A 15,423-nucleotide genomic window follows, 5' to 3' on the forward strand; every position below is an offset into this window, starting at 1 on the left:
TGATGAAGCTGATTTGCACTCCTGTTAACTAAATTGGTTGTCCCTGGTGCATGAATTTGAGTTGCTTTGCTGCCCAATCGATCCACATGGGTCCACATGACTCCAGCCAATCAATCCCCACTACCATATTATAACAACCCAGTGCCAATATCCTGAGATTCGTGGAGAACTCATACCCTTGTGTTTGCCACTTGCAGTTGGGCACCACCCTAGAACAAGATAAAGTCCCCCCATCAGCTATCTTGACTGAAACTCTGTTCATCTGCTGCACTTGCAGGTTGAGCCTCTCTGCCACTGTCTCACTTAGGAAACTATGAGAACACCTGGAGTCAACCAGTATCAAGAGTTCTTGGCCACCAATTTGTCCGAGCAACCGAACAGTGTGTGGTGTTGTCTGCCCCGTGGTGACCACTTTGGATATGCACATCAACACATCATCATCCGAGTCCGGTTCCAACACTGCAGGAGCACCCTGCTCTGCTTGCAGCAATTCCAGCAACTCCTCCACGACATGAAGTTGCACGGTAGGCCCGCACCGATGCCCTTGACCCCATCGCTCACCACATTTGAAGCAGAGTCCCCGGGCTCGACGGTAGTTACGCAGTGCTACCACACGATCATCGCCCCTGCCTGGGCGATCAGAAGGGTTGGTCACGTCCAATGTGCGGCGATCCTTGGTTGTCGCTGGTGGTCCTGGCAGCATCTGGCGCGCGGGTGGAGCGCCAATCGCCAACAAAGGGCTTTCCGCAGACGCCCTGTGTTGCTGACCATCTTGGCGCCTATATCCGCGGCGCGGCATCGCCTCCAAAAGATCCTCCTACAACGTAGCCAAAGAGAAAGCAGATTCCAAATCTTTCGGCTGCTGAAGCATAACAACAGTTCGTATGTCACTCTTAAGACCATCTAGGAACTGGGTAATAAAATAGATGGGATCAAAAGCAGGGTTATGAGCTAAGATATGGTGCATCAACTCCTCAAACTTGGTCATGTAATCCCCTATGGTTCCTGACTAACGCAAGGTGTTAAACTACCGAAGATGAGCTTGAACTGATCTCGACCAAATTTAGAACACAGAGCCGTGCACAGAGATTCCCAAGTGAACGAAGCACTCTGCAATTCATGTAGTTGCAACCATCTGGCTGCATTGCCCGTGAAATTGAGGGTGGTTACACGAACCCAAAGCTCTGGAGCGACCCGATAGACATCGAAGTACTTTTCACATCTAGTCTTCCAGAATTGTGGGTTTTCCCCATCGAAAGAGGGGAAATCCATCTTCTGCAAGGCCCAGTGTGCGTGCTGAGATGGGTGGGTGTACAACGTGTCCTGAGTAACTCTTTTCTCCCCATCTAGACTCACTACACCATGGAAATCAACGAAATTAAGCGATTGAGACTGGAACGCACCCTTGCCCGGAGGCGGCGTGAGGGTAGTAACCACCCCCGGTGCCTATCCCCCAGAATCGATGAGCTCGCCGTGGCCACCTGGCCCATGGTGCCCTGGGCTGTCGGATGTCATCGGAGTGCCATTCACCACTCGATCCGCGGACGGAGATGGTGGATCGGTCAAGGCAGGGTGGAGCGCGATCCACCCCACTTGCGAGCGGAGTTCGTCCAGTTGATGCTGCAGATTGGTGACCGCAGGTCGCCACAGCTTGATAGAGGTCTGGATGGGGTCGAGCCTGGCGTCGTTGGCGACGCGGCTATCGTTGACCGCCTTCGCCAGCGCTGCGATTTGCTCCTCCATCGCCGCCGCCTGTGCCGCTTGCTTGGTGGTGTAGCGGGGCTTGTGGTATGGGTCCTCCAGATCGCCTGACCTCTGATATCAATTGTAACAGGCTCGATCTACTGGAGGCTCGGGATCGGATCTGGAAGGGAGGGGAGAGAAAGATAGGTAGGGTTTGGAGAAAGGGGAAAGGTAATAAGCAGAGGAAGGGCAGCTTCTCTGTCGATCCAGTTCTGTATTCTTTGATAATCCACACTCCGGTAGCCTAGCTACTTAACCACACTCACAGGCATGCAGGCCCGGTTGGTCGAATGGCCCAAATACGCAACGCATGCACACAAGCCCAATAGGGAACGCCAACTGGCCTCACTCACTAACTGCCGCCTGGGTCCAGTCCCTCTCCTTGGCCTTCTGCCGGTGGGGTCGCCCTTGAAGGCGTGACAGTTCCACAAGAAGTAGTGCAGTTCAACCGATCAATAACCACATCAACGCAATCATTCAGGGCTGGGCAGTCTCGTTCTCTAGTTGAGCTACCTTCAGAAGCACCACACTAGTCAGAAGAACTGCTGCCGGAGTTGAAGCAATTAAAGCACGCCCACTGCTTCCACGTCCGCCGTGCGGGCACAGGAACAGGAGTAGCAGCGGCGGCTTCACCGCTTTCTACAAGACTAGCCATATCGACTGTGCGCAGGCTCTCTGGTGCAGCCGCCTCTGCTGACCCATACTCGGCTTCTTCGCGTTCCTCGACCATCTGAAAATAGATAAGGAAACTTATGTTAGACTAGTCACTAGACAACTATACAAGTGTGCTTCTATAGTTTCCATTAAAAAATGTAATTTCACACATCTAGATGCACTTAAAAGTTATTATCATTAGTTCACTTTGTTAGACTGTATATGTACGTAGACTTGTGTATATGTAGACTTGTATATTGTACCCTTTGGTACTTATATATAATGAGATAGCCGCACCCCCTTGAGGTGTCGAGCAGTCCACCAAAATATTTGTCTTACCCGGTATCAAATTAGGTTACGATGTCTTCCGCTTCCGCCGCCGCCGACGCCGCTGCCGCGCCGACCACCGTCGTCGCCCCCGCCGCCGCCCCGGCGCCGGCCCTTGCCTCACCGCTCCTTGCCTCGCGGCCCCTTGCGATGGCCTACGGTGCTTCTGCATCCTCTTCCTCTCCAGGCGAGCCGATCTCCCAAGCGATCGGTGTGGATCCCTCCACAGGTAGCGGCCCTGCCCCTGTCCATGGCGGGCCGCCGCCGCCGTCGTTGTCCCATCCGGCTCCGCCCTACGGGGCTCCGCCGCCGCAGGGATCCTACATCGCCCCGCCACCAGGCTATGGGACGCCGCCGCCGCCGGAACCCTACGTCGCCCCGCCACAAGGTCACGGCGCCCCGCCGTCCTACTACGGTCTGCCGCCGCCCGGATACGGAGCCCCGCCGCCACCCTACGCCGCGCCCCCGACGCATCACTACCCGGCGTCGCCCCTGCCCTACTCGGCGCGGCCTCAGCCCGGCGTGGCGCCGCATGGGGCTGCGGCTGCCTCGCTGTACGGGGCTCCGGGTGCATCCCCAGGGCACTACCCGCTCTACTCGGTGCCTTCGGCGCATCCCGGGGCGGCGCCCTCGCTGGGCCCTTATGCACCGCCGCACGCTCCTACCGATCTGACTGCGATGCCGGCGCCGTTCTACTTCTCGCACCTGTTGCCGGTGAAGCTCACGCCGGACAACTACTTGTCCTGGCGTGCTCAGGTGATGCCTCTTCTGCGGAGCCGCTACCTGGAAGGCTACGTTGACGGATCCATCCCGTGTCCGCCTCCTCATCATCCGGCATATCACACCTGGGTGGCCCAGGATCAGGCCATCCTCTCCGCCATCCAGTCCTCGCTCACCCCGAGTGTCTCGTCGCTGGTCATCTTCGCCGCTACGTCCCGAGAGGCGTGGGCGGCCCTTCACACCAGCTTCGCCTCTCAGTCTCAGGCGCGTGCTCACTCTATACGCACTGAGCTAGGTGAGACTAAGCTTGGTGACCTCAGCATCACGGACTACTTCAACAAGATGCGGGGTCTCGCCGACACGTTGGCCTCTGTTGGCCAGCCACTGCAGGATGAGGAGTTTACCACCTTTGTGCTTAACGGGCTTGATGATGACTATGACAACCTCGTTGAGAACGTCCATGGCCGTGATGATCCGCTCCCACCTTGGGAGCTCTATGCACGCCTCCTTGGTCGTGAACAGCGCATCAAGGCGCGCCGCGCCTCCCCCGGCTTCGCCTCCGCCAATGCGGCCACTCGTGGCAAAACCTCCCGGGCGTCATCTTTGGGGGGTAGACCGGCGCCATCTTCACAGCCGGCCTCGCGGGGCAATGCTCCGAACATCACGGGTGGTAACCGGCCGGTGACATGTTGCTCTTCCTACGGAGCTCCGCAGGCCTGTCAGCTCTGTGGCATTGAGCGCCACGTTGCGTCTCGCTGTCATCGTCGTTACAAGCAAGACTTCCTGGGCCTCGGCAACAATGGCAAAGGGAATGAAAAGCAGGCCGCGGCCGTAGTGACGGGTCCTGACCATGGCCGCACTCCGTCTTACTCCATTGATCCTACATGGTACATGGACACGGGCGCTACGAACCACCTCACCAACGACATGGGCAAGTTCTCCACTCAGGAGCCATATCATGGCCATGATCAGGTGCACACCGCTAATGGAGCAGGTATGCGCATCTCTCATGTTGGTCAGGCATCACTTCTTGCACACAATTCACGAAAACTGCATCTTTCTAATGTTCTTCGTATTCCCACTGCTTCACGTAGTTTGTTATCTGTTCCACAACTTACTCGTGATAATAATGTCCTTGCTGAGTTTCATCCTTTTCGTTTCTTTATCAAGAATCGGGACACGAGGGCCGTTCTGCTTAGCGGTCGTCTTCGCAGTGGCCTGTACGCACTTGACGCGCCCACCGCACCTCCTATGCAGCTTTCTCCCCAGGGGCTCAGTGGTGTTCGTGTGTCTCCTACACATTGGCATGCGCGCCTTGGTCATCCTGCTGCTCCTATAGCTCGTCATGTGTTACATCGCCATGAGCTACCAGTTGTGTCAAATAAAACTGTTGAAACTATTTGTGATGCCTGTCAGCAGGGCAAGAGTCACCAACTTCCGTTTTCAGAGTCTAGTCGTGTTGTGAAACATCCTCTTGAGCTTGTTTTTTTTCCGATGTTTGGGGTCATGCCCAAACGTCTGTTAGTGGACACAATTATTATGTCAGTTTCATTGATGCTTACAGTCGGTTTACTTGGCTTTATCTTATTAAAAAAAGTCTGATGTGTTTGATGTTTTTCTACAGTTTCAAGCACACGTTGAGCGTCTCCTTAGTCAGAAAATTATTCATGTTCAAACCGACTGGGGGGGGGGGGTGAATATCATAATCTCAACTTGTTTTTTAACAAACTTGGGATCACACATCGTGTGTCTTGTCCTCATACACATCAGCAGAATGGGACTGCTGAACGTAAGCATCGTCATCTTGTAGAAACTGGCATTACTTTATTAGCTCATGCCTCCGTTCCCTTTAGGTTCTGGAGTGATGCTTTTTCCACTGCCTGTTTTTTGATCAATAGGCTGCCCTCACGACTACTGAATATGAAAACTCCACTTGAACTCTTGCTCAATGAACTTTCAGACTACACTTTTCTCAAAGTTTTTGGGTGTGCTTGTTGGCCTCATTTGCGTCCGTATAACAAACATAAGCTAGAGTTTCGATCGAAAAAGTGTGTTTTTCTTGGCTATAGTTCCCTTCACAAAGGGTACAAATGCCTACATGTTCCCACCAATCGCGTTTACATCTCTCGTTTCGTTGTGTTTGATGAGAATGTGTTCCCTTTTCGTGCACTTCCGAACAACTCTATCACTCCTCTACCGGACGTTTCTTATACCACACCTTCGCCTGATCAATTTGTAGATGTTGCATATGCTCCTGCGTTGCTTCCTAATCATGCTGCAGGTGTTGGACGTGGTGCTCGTCTTGAGCTCCTTGAGGAACAGGCACCGCCAGCAGCCCTGGACTTGGACGTCGGTCCTCTGCATGGGGCATGCATACCGGGCGGCGCCCGCCTACCCGCCGGGGCTGCACCCGCAGCCACCACCCGGGCATCGCCCCCGCCCCCCTCGCGGGCTTCCCCCGAGCCAGCCGCTGCCTCAGCGCGGGCTTCTCCCGAGCCGGCCGCTGCCTCGGTGCGGGCCTCCCCCGAGCCGGCCGCCTACTCACCTGGGTCAGGCGCTTCTTCACGGGGGTCGGGTCTGGCTCCAGATGGGCCGGTCTCGCCGGCCCCAACGTCGCCTGGCTCCGGCGTGAGCGCGGGCGCGGGCTCCACGCCGCCTGGCTCTCCAACATCACCAGGCTCTGGTGTGATCTCGGGTGGCTCGGCCTCGCCTCTGTCGCCACCCGAGTCCAGTCCAGTGTTGCCGCCACCTGCTGCTGCTCCTCGAGCCCGCACACGCAGCCAGACAGGCGTGTTTCAGCCAAAGATTCATACTGATGGGACTGTCGCGTGGCTCGCTGCTTGTATGGCTCATGCTGTGGAGGATCCTACTGCTGAGCCTCGTCACTTTCAGGCTGCCCTGAGCATTCCTCACTGGCGTGCTGCGATGGAACAGGAGTTTCAGGCATTGTTGCAGAATGACACATGGCAGCTTGTTCCTCCAGTATCTGGGATCAACATTATTGATTCTAAATGGGTGTTTAAAGTCAAGAGGCATGCTGATGGCTCCATTGAACACTACAAAGCAAGGCTAGTTGCTAAGGATTTCAAACAGAGGTATGGTCTTGATTATGCAGACACATTCAGTCCAGTTATCAAGCCCACTACTATTTGTTTGCTGCTGTCCCTTGCTATTACTCGAGGATGGTTCCTTCGTCAACTTGATGTGCAGAATGCTTTCTTGCATGGAGTTTTGGAGTAGGAGGTTTATATGCGACAGCCGCCAGGGTTTGTGGATCCTGATCATCCTCACCATCTCTGTCGTCTTGTCAAGGCGCTCTATGGGCTCAAACAGGCTCCCCGTGCATGGCATGCACGTCTTGGCTCTGTTCTGCGGGCGCTTGGTTTTATTCCCTCCACTGCTGACACATCACTGTTTCTTCTTCAGCGACCTGAGGTTACGATGTACTTGCTGGTCTATGTTGTTGATATCATCCTCATCAGTTCCTCAGATGCTGCTGCTGATCGTCTTGTGGCTGCTTTGAGTGGTGATTTTGCTGTCAAGGACCTTGGTGCTCTACACTTCTTCCTTGGCCTGGAGGTTTCACGGTCTTCTGCTGGGTTAACTCTTTCTCAGAAGAAGTACGCTCTTGACCTGTTGCGTCATGCTGGTATGTTGAAGTGTAAACCTTCCAGTACTTCGATGTCTGCCACTGATCGGTTGTCTGCTCTTGATGGAGATCCTCTTTCACCTGATGATGCCACTGAGTACCGCAGTCTTGTTGGAGGTCTGCAGTATCTTACTATCACCAGACCAGATGTCTCTTATGCAGTCAACCGTGTTTGTCATTTTCTCCATGCACCCAGGACTTCTCATTGGTCAGCTGTGAAGCGTATCCCGCGTTATGTCTGTCTCACTGCTTCTCATGGTTTGCTCCTCCAACCTGCGCCATCTTCTGAGCTCTCAGCCTTCTCGGATGCAGACTGGGCTGGCAGTCCTGATGACAGGCGATCCACGGGGGGGGGGGGGGGGGTATGCAGTGTTTCTTCGTTCTAACTTGGTTGCTTGGAATGCTCGCAAGCAGGCTACGGTGTCTCGCAGCAGCACGGAAGCTGAGTACAAAGCAGTGGCTAATGCGACGGCTGAGATCATTTGGATTCAGTCCTTGTTGCGTGAGTTGAGGATCTCTTCAGCTCATCCTCCAGTACTTTGGTGTGACAACATTGGTGCTACATATTTGTCGTCTAATCCTGTGTTCCATGCTCGGAGGAAACATATTGAGGTTGACTATCACTTTGTTCGAGAATGAGTTGCACAGAAGCTACTTAGCATCAAGTTCATCTCATCAAAGGATCAACTTGCTGACATCTTCACGAAGCCTCTTCCTCAACCACAGTTTGTAGGCTGTAGGCGCAATCTTAACTTAGTTTGTACTTCAGGTCACAGTTAAGATTGAGGGAGGGTGTTAGACTGTATATGTACGTAGACTTGTGTATATGTAGACTTGTATATTGTACCCTTTGGTACTTATATATAATAAGATAGCCGCACCCCCTTGAGGTGTCAAGCAGTCCACCAAAATATTTGTCTTACACACTTATTAATAGCCGTTGAGCTAGCGTGTCTAGATCCGTGTGCAAGAGAAGTGCTTCTCAGGGGGTGTTTGTTTCCTGTGACTTTTTTGTGTAGGTACTAGAAAAAGTCCCTTTTAGAGACTTTTTTACCAAATGGGAGGGACTTTTAGGGACTAAACTAGGCATTTGGGACTAAATGAAGAAGACTCTCAAGGAGAGTCTTTTTGGGACTTTTTGGGACTTTTCCAACAATGCCCCTCCATGCATCCATTGGCCCGCCACCCCATGGTGTTGTTTGATTATTATTTTTCTATATACTAGGGGTAACATGGTCATTTAATAACCTCTAGGAAGAGACTAGGACTTTTTAGTCTCTGGAAACAAAGAGGGAGGGGCTTTTTAGTTGGGACTAGAAAATGTCCTAGGACTTATGAACCAAACAGGGCCTGAGTACTATTGCAGCGGACAGTAGGGTGATGGAGTAGTAAGCATTTAGTACCTGTTCCTGTGGATCTGCCTGCGATTCTTCTTCCTCCTCCTTCTCGTTGATCGCCTGGGCAGAGCAACTGACACTGGCGGTTGTTGTGCACGCTGCTGATGGAGCAGACATGCCAAAACTGAGGCGAGGGACAGGACCGCTGGGGTGGACGTCGAGGACTGAGCACTTCTCCGCTGCATCAACGTCGACGTCTTTGGCTTCGCGTTGGTCGTCCGGCTGAAAAAAACGCACAAGGAACTCATTTTAGGCAGCATCAAGAAGTGCAATAGATTATCCACGTACGGGTAGAAGTATGTAGTGCCTACCTTTTGGTCTGCCTTGGAGGAATCCGACGCCTGGCCTTCATGGGACTACATACAATACAAGAGAATTATAAGGTAAATGGAAGGAAGAGTGAGGAAAATTCAGAAACTTGAGCACGAGTGCAAAGACATGTGTGGCATGGTATGGTGATCGTCCGATGGAGCACCTGATCTTGCTTCTCCTGCTCCGCATCCGGCTCTTGTCTGACACGGTTTTCATCGTCGTCGTGGAACTGGAATGAAAAGGACCGATCATGCATGAGGCTTTTAAAAGGGAAGCTAGCTAGGTTGAGAGTAAACCAAGAAGTACCTCCTGTTCTGTCTCTTGGGAGCTCGATTCTTTGTTGTCCTCCCGAGCAGACGTACCAACACTAGTAGTATGATGCAGAGGAGGGGAGGCTGGTTCTTTTATCATCTGTATGTATATAAATAAAAGCCAAAACTAGTAGCTGTGAGCCTGTGAGTGAATTGGTAAAAAAAAAAAACTCACACTAAAGCTCGACACAGATAGACACAGAAGCATGCATGTAGTAATTAATACCTGAGAGTCACCACGCCTGTCGAGATCAAGCATGGGATGGTTGGGATGATTGTCGATTGCTTGCCTCACAGCTGCCTCCATCTTCTCCACATCAGCAGCACGTGCACCATGGCAGTCGATATTAGCAGTGACCCACCGGAGGAAGGGAGGTTCACCAGGGTACCAATAAATGAACTACAATCAATGGCGCTTGTGCTGACCGAAATGTATTCAAGGCTCCGCATGCTTCCCGGCAGAAACCAGAAAGGTGCATGTATCCCGCAGTACCTCAACTTGGGGAACGCGCCATCAGGGAACTCAATGTATGGGTCTATCCACAAACTTCCCACGTGACAAAGCTTTGGCAAGCCCCCCAGCTTGACCACATCCGGCTCCTCAAAATGCCACAGATCCATTTTTAGTTTGGAGAGGTTCGGCAACAGCGAGAAATTAATCCACGCCGGAAGCCTACTGAAAGTGCACGACATTGACAGAACACGGAGTTCCCGAGGGGGCCTGTAGCCTGCCCAGTAGGTATCTGCCTCCATTTCAGACCACTCGTAGAGGCCCTCAAGATGTAGGACTTGGATTTTCTTAAGTTTGCATACAGAACCCACCAAAGTTTTCTTAGAACAATCATCCAGACTTCCCCTTAAATGACAGTCCAGCACCCTCAGCTCTGTCAGCTTACCGAGTTCTTCAACGAAGGTAGAAATTTCGCCACTAATTTTCAAAGATAGCTCCTCAAGGGTTATCAGGTTCCCTATCCAATTCGTCACTTCTATACCAAAATGTTCAATTCTATGATTGCGCAAGCGCTTGCTGTCAACACGCAGGCACTTAAGTTGCCTTAGCAAACTAGTACCCTGAGGCAATTCTTGTATCCAGGAGTTCCTCAAGTCTAGTGTCTGCAGAAACTTTAAATCTCCTATATCGATTTTTGTGTTCTCCAGACTCAAGTATCTCAATTGGTGTAACCTTCCAAGATGCTTAAGATGACAGTTTTCCAGAAATATGCAGTTTTTCATGTCTAGAACACGTAACACTTGAAAGCTCAAAAGTGGTGGCATCATACTTTTATGACAGATGCTGGCATAACATGACCTTAATTTTGGCATTCTTGTGTTGGCCAAATGGTTGCCCTGCTCTTCCTCTCTTGTTTGGACAGCCAACCTACGAACATTGCTTTCTGAAGATGAGTATTTCCCATTACCATCCACTATGGTAACAAAATTTTCTTCCTTCGATAACCAACAAATTGTATCAAGTACCATATCATGAACACGGCAAGCATATATGACATTCTTTCCTTTCTTCTCCACAGGCAGGATCAGGCTTCTATTCACCAGAGCACTAAAGTATCCCTCTCCAATCTCAAATAACCCTCTCCCTCGCTCTTCACTGACAAAGCCTTCGGCCACCCACATCCATATCAATGTCTCTTTCATGATCAAAGCGTCCTCTGCAAATATGCTCAGATGCAATAGACAAGGCCTTAGATAACAAGGTAGATCATCATAGCTAAATAGTAATATCCTTCTCATGTCATCAATATCTCTAGTATCTCCATATCCAAAACCAATAGAGGTGTATACCATAGACCAATCCTCCACTCTTTTACCAACCAACAAACTAGCTATTGCAATGATAGCGAGCGGCACACCACCACATTTCTGTAGAATTTTTTTAGATAACTCAGAAGGTAGATCATCAGGGCAGTTCTCTTTACCACCAAATAATCTTTTATAGAATAGTTCTTTAGACAAATCATGAGAAAGTGGTTCTAGCTTGTAGACATCACCCGTGTTTGCTGCTACTTCGTGAATGCGAGTTGTTGTGATTACTCGACTTCCACGATTGTTGTCCAACAAAGCACATTTGATTGTTCCCCATGATTCCAAATCCCATATGTCATCGATAACGATGAAGTACCTATCCACATGACAGAGCAAGAGCCATGTGTTAGTTAGTTCAGAACTATCTAGATTGTCAACTAGAAGAACAAGATGCATGCCAGCCACTTGGATAATGAATATACATGTATATGTGATCGTTCAGTCTACAAAAAAGGTGGAATAAACAAGGAATGAATGCATGAATTTGACTGGTCTCATTTATATCAACAATGGTTCCCATTAATCCCATTTTCAAACAAAATATAGTTTTGCATTGGAAGCTCTTATATTAGATTTATTCCTGAATTCCGTTGAGAATAGTTGGTGGTTGCTCACAACCTAATGATAGAAAAAAGGGCAGGAAAACAAGAAAAAAAAATCCTTTCTTCTTAAAAAATACATCATGATTGAATAGGTTGTCCAAATTAAAATTCAAAACATCTCAATTGAAATTAACCGCAGCTTTCTAATATCTTGCTTCATCAGATTCAGTCTAATTATGACGTTGAGATGCAACCAACTAGCTAATAAAACTTAAAGTCTATATTAGTAGACTACAAATTGTTGGTATTAGATATGTATTTGTCACCAGTTCCATGCAGATGGCATCCATCATAACATGTAGACCCGCATTGTGTCTATACATCTAGCGCCTTAAGTCCAACATATCCTCTATTCACAGGATTATACTCCCTCCATTCCTAAATATAAGTCTTTTTAGAGATTTCATTCTGGACTACTCCCTCCGTGCGCGAATAACTGTACATCTAGATTTTGTTCTAAGTCAAAGTTTTAAAACTTTGACCAATTTTATAGGAAAAAGTGACAACAATTATGACACTAAATTGATATAACTAGATTCGTTTTGAAATGTTGTTTCATAATGTGCCAATTCGATGTTATATGTGCTGCTACTCTTTTATATAAAATTGGTCAAAACTTTAAAACTTTGACTTAGGACAAAAGCTAGATGTACACTTATTCACGGACAGAGTGAGTACATACAGATGTATATAGACATATTTTAGAGTGTAGATTCACTCATTTTGCTATGTATGTAGTCCATAGCGGAATCTCTAAAAAGACTTATATTTAGGAACAGGGGGAGTATATATGTAAATTGAGACAAATGTGGCATTAATTGTTTTAATAACTATATAAACATGATTGAGGTGGACACCCTTCGAACCTGACATTCTGAAGTTGTTCTCGGAGTTTTTCGACAAGTTGTCTTTCATCCAGTGTGGCTACATCGCTGGTACGCACGCGCAGTTCCAAGAGGATGTCCTTGAGAACTTTGCTCACTTCAGGATTTCGACCCACCGGAACAAAAGCTTTGTGAACATATTGCGTTTCAAGACTGTCGTACACTGCCTTGGCAAGAGTTGTCTTGCCGAGTCCTCCAGGTCCGACAATAGAGACTATCTTGAGCTGCTGATTTGACACATTCCCATCACCAAGTGCCGGCCTCTTGGTTAGCTCAATCCGAGCGGCTTCAATGCCAACGAGCTCTTGCTGATCCTTGTACAAAGCCAGCATACGAGGGTCAACCTTGGATTTGTTAGCTGGATTGACAACAACACCGCCGACTTGGCATCTGGCACGCCGGGCAGCCACCTCTTCGGCAAGTTTCTTGAGAGCCTTAATGTCATTGGCGATCTGATGGCGGCCGCTGGCTTTGGTGAAATAGCCGGTCATCATCTCCATTAGGCATTTGAGCTTGTTCGAGTTGGCTGCTGGATCAGATCCCTCGACGTACAGCAGAAAGTTGTCAACGACATCCTCCATGTCGTACGACAGCTCCCTCAGTTCATCTGCCCAGATCTTGACCTGCCGATTAAGGCTGTCCCTTGGCACCTCCGCCACCTCTGTAAGGGCAGTGTGCATGCTCTCCATCTCTTTCTTAAGGGACTCAACGTCTTCCTTGACGCCCTTCTGTAGCTTGTACTCACCCGCGACCAGCTCGACCAGCTTGGGAAGTAGTCTTCCCATGACACCGGTTACCACCTCCATCACCATGGTTGGCTCTCAAATCTCAATGTATGGATCCTCTAGGAAGAAAACCTGGTTGGAAGTTACAAGACAGGAATCCGATGTAGGAAAACCAAAAGAAACTGTTCTCTCCACCGGCCACCACCTTTAATTTTGCGCAATGCATGAAAGCAAATAAGTACGTGGCTGCTTAATTACCTGTATACAACCAAGCAGAGCATAGCTGCGCAAGGCACCCTCGCCGTCAGATCCAACACCAAGGAGCTCCCAGAAAAGATCCCCAAGCTGCACCGGCAGGCTCTTCACTTCAGGCAGCGACCGCCTCCAAAATCCAAATGCTAGCTAGGTCTGCGCGCCGCCCCTGCGGGCGTGCTTGCTGGGAGCGGGACGAGACGAGCAAGCGTGGGACGGCTACACAGGCGCCATGGTTGGTGGGTTTTGGTGGAGCAAGAGCAATGGTGGTGAGTGGTGACGGGTGAGAATGAGATGGAGGTGCCCCTAACTCGTTCTTGAGATCTGGCCGCTTTGATGAATGATGAGGTTGCACTGTGGGACGGGTCACTCCTGACTCCTGAGACAGTGCATGCATGCATTATTGGTCGGAAACTGCCTGGAAGCACGCCGCTCCCACAGGCGAAAACCCTGTGTTTGTTTTCTGAACCACGCTGTAGACGGGAGGTGCTCCGTCTTCTCAGCCACATCTTTTTACCCTGATATTTCCCCCTCCTCTTGCCCTCTCTTTCACTTCCATGCACACTGTATACGCGCATAATCCTATCTCTCATACATTATTGCTCGCCTTTATCTCAGCAAGCACGCCAGAAGCGGCAGCGAGCACGGACCCAGCTTCTGGAGGTGTCTCTCAAGTGCACCCCATGAGGATGAGGATGAGGATGAGATTGGACTGAATGTCTCCCATTGGTAAAATTTAGAACCAAACTTTTGAAGTTTAGCAGGGCTCCATGAGACTTTGATCTCAACGCATTATGCCACGGGGAATGAGTGGGAACGCTAGCTATGGGATATTGGCTTGCTCTGGACAGAATGGACTCTCGAATTCATGCTACTACGTACACACAGTGGCGGATCCAATAGGGGTGCCGCGGGGGACAAATTTGGTGTTTTGACCATTTTGTAAAAGTTGAGCCAAATCTGACCATGCTTTGATTTTTTTATTTTTTTGAGATCTGTCCCTTTTCCTACCACCGGAGGCAATGACGATAGTGTATAACTGCCAACCACCGAGGCCCTTGACGGTAGGGTCGCACGCTCTACCGTAAAAAAAAAATCTAAATATGGGCTGGGGCGGTCTGGCGGTGGCAATCTGGTGGTTCCCATGGCGCGAGAGGAACGCCCGGATTTTCCAAAGCAAGGCGTCCACCGTCAGCAGGGTCTTCAACTCGATGATTGATGAATTTATGATATGGAACCAGGCTGGGTGTCAGGCTGGTCGTAATGGTAGTATCATAGCTAGTATCATGCATGTCAACTAGGCAATTTTGATGAGGTGTCATAGCATTAAATGAAGGAAGAGAGGGTGTAGTGTCATATCATGATACCGTATCATATTAAATGCTATGCTACTTTGTGTCATGCATGACAATAAATAGAGTACTACATGATACTAATATATGATACTATGCATTAGGGAGGTAGTATCATACACTAGTATCATATGCATACTAGTATATGATACTTTTCATTACAACCAGCCTCATAGGATTCAGCTGTTTTTGGACAGACCTCGGGAGCCGGACTGAATTATGTGCTGCTATATGTTGCTAGGTTGCCTACTGTTGTCATAGTTGATGTATAGCAGCCTGCTCCGGCCACAATACCTGTAACACATTTCCTTTTATAATTGAAAAAGAAAAGCTGCTCCAACAGTGTTTCGTCAAAAAAATTACAGTGCTTGTACCCACCTATGGCCGGGCACCTCGGCGGTAGGATTACACGGGCTACTGTCAGCCTGTTTGGCGCTAGGGATGCACCATGTTGACGTGGATAAATTGCCTACCGTCATAGTTCGCGTCCAGCATTGTGCAGGCGGTGCGACTCAGGTGCGACGACAACAGCGTTCCCCATCCCGTGCTCTGCACCGAGAGCGGCCGCGCCATGGCGTCGCACTACTCCATGATCATCCTCGAGGTGCTCTCCGCAATCCCCGAGCTAAGAGACGACAGCGAGACCACCGAGCAGCCACTATCGGATCCACGGT

At 49.8% G+C, this 15,423-nt stretch overlaps 1 pseudogene; it reads right to left on the minus strand.

The window, feature by feature from the left end:
- Window positions 1-1,918: 1,918 nt before the first annotated feature.
- On the minus strand, window positions 1,919-13,945 carry LOC123043440 (disease resistance protein RGA5-like; annotated as a pseudogene).
- Window positions 13,946-15,423: the final 1,478 nt, after the last annotated feature.

The sequence above is a fragment of the Triticum aestivum genome, chromosome 2B, assembly GCF_018294505.1.
Source record: "Triticum aestivum cultivar Chinese Spring chromosome 2B, IWGSC CS RefSeq v2.1, whole genome shotgun sequence".
NCBI lineage: Eukaryota > Viridiplantae > Streptophyta > Magnoliopsida > Poales > Poaceae > Triticum > Triticum aestivum.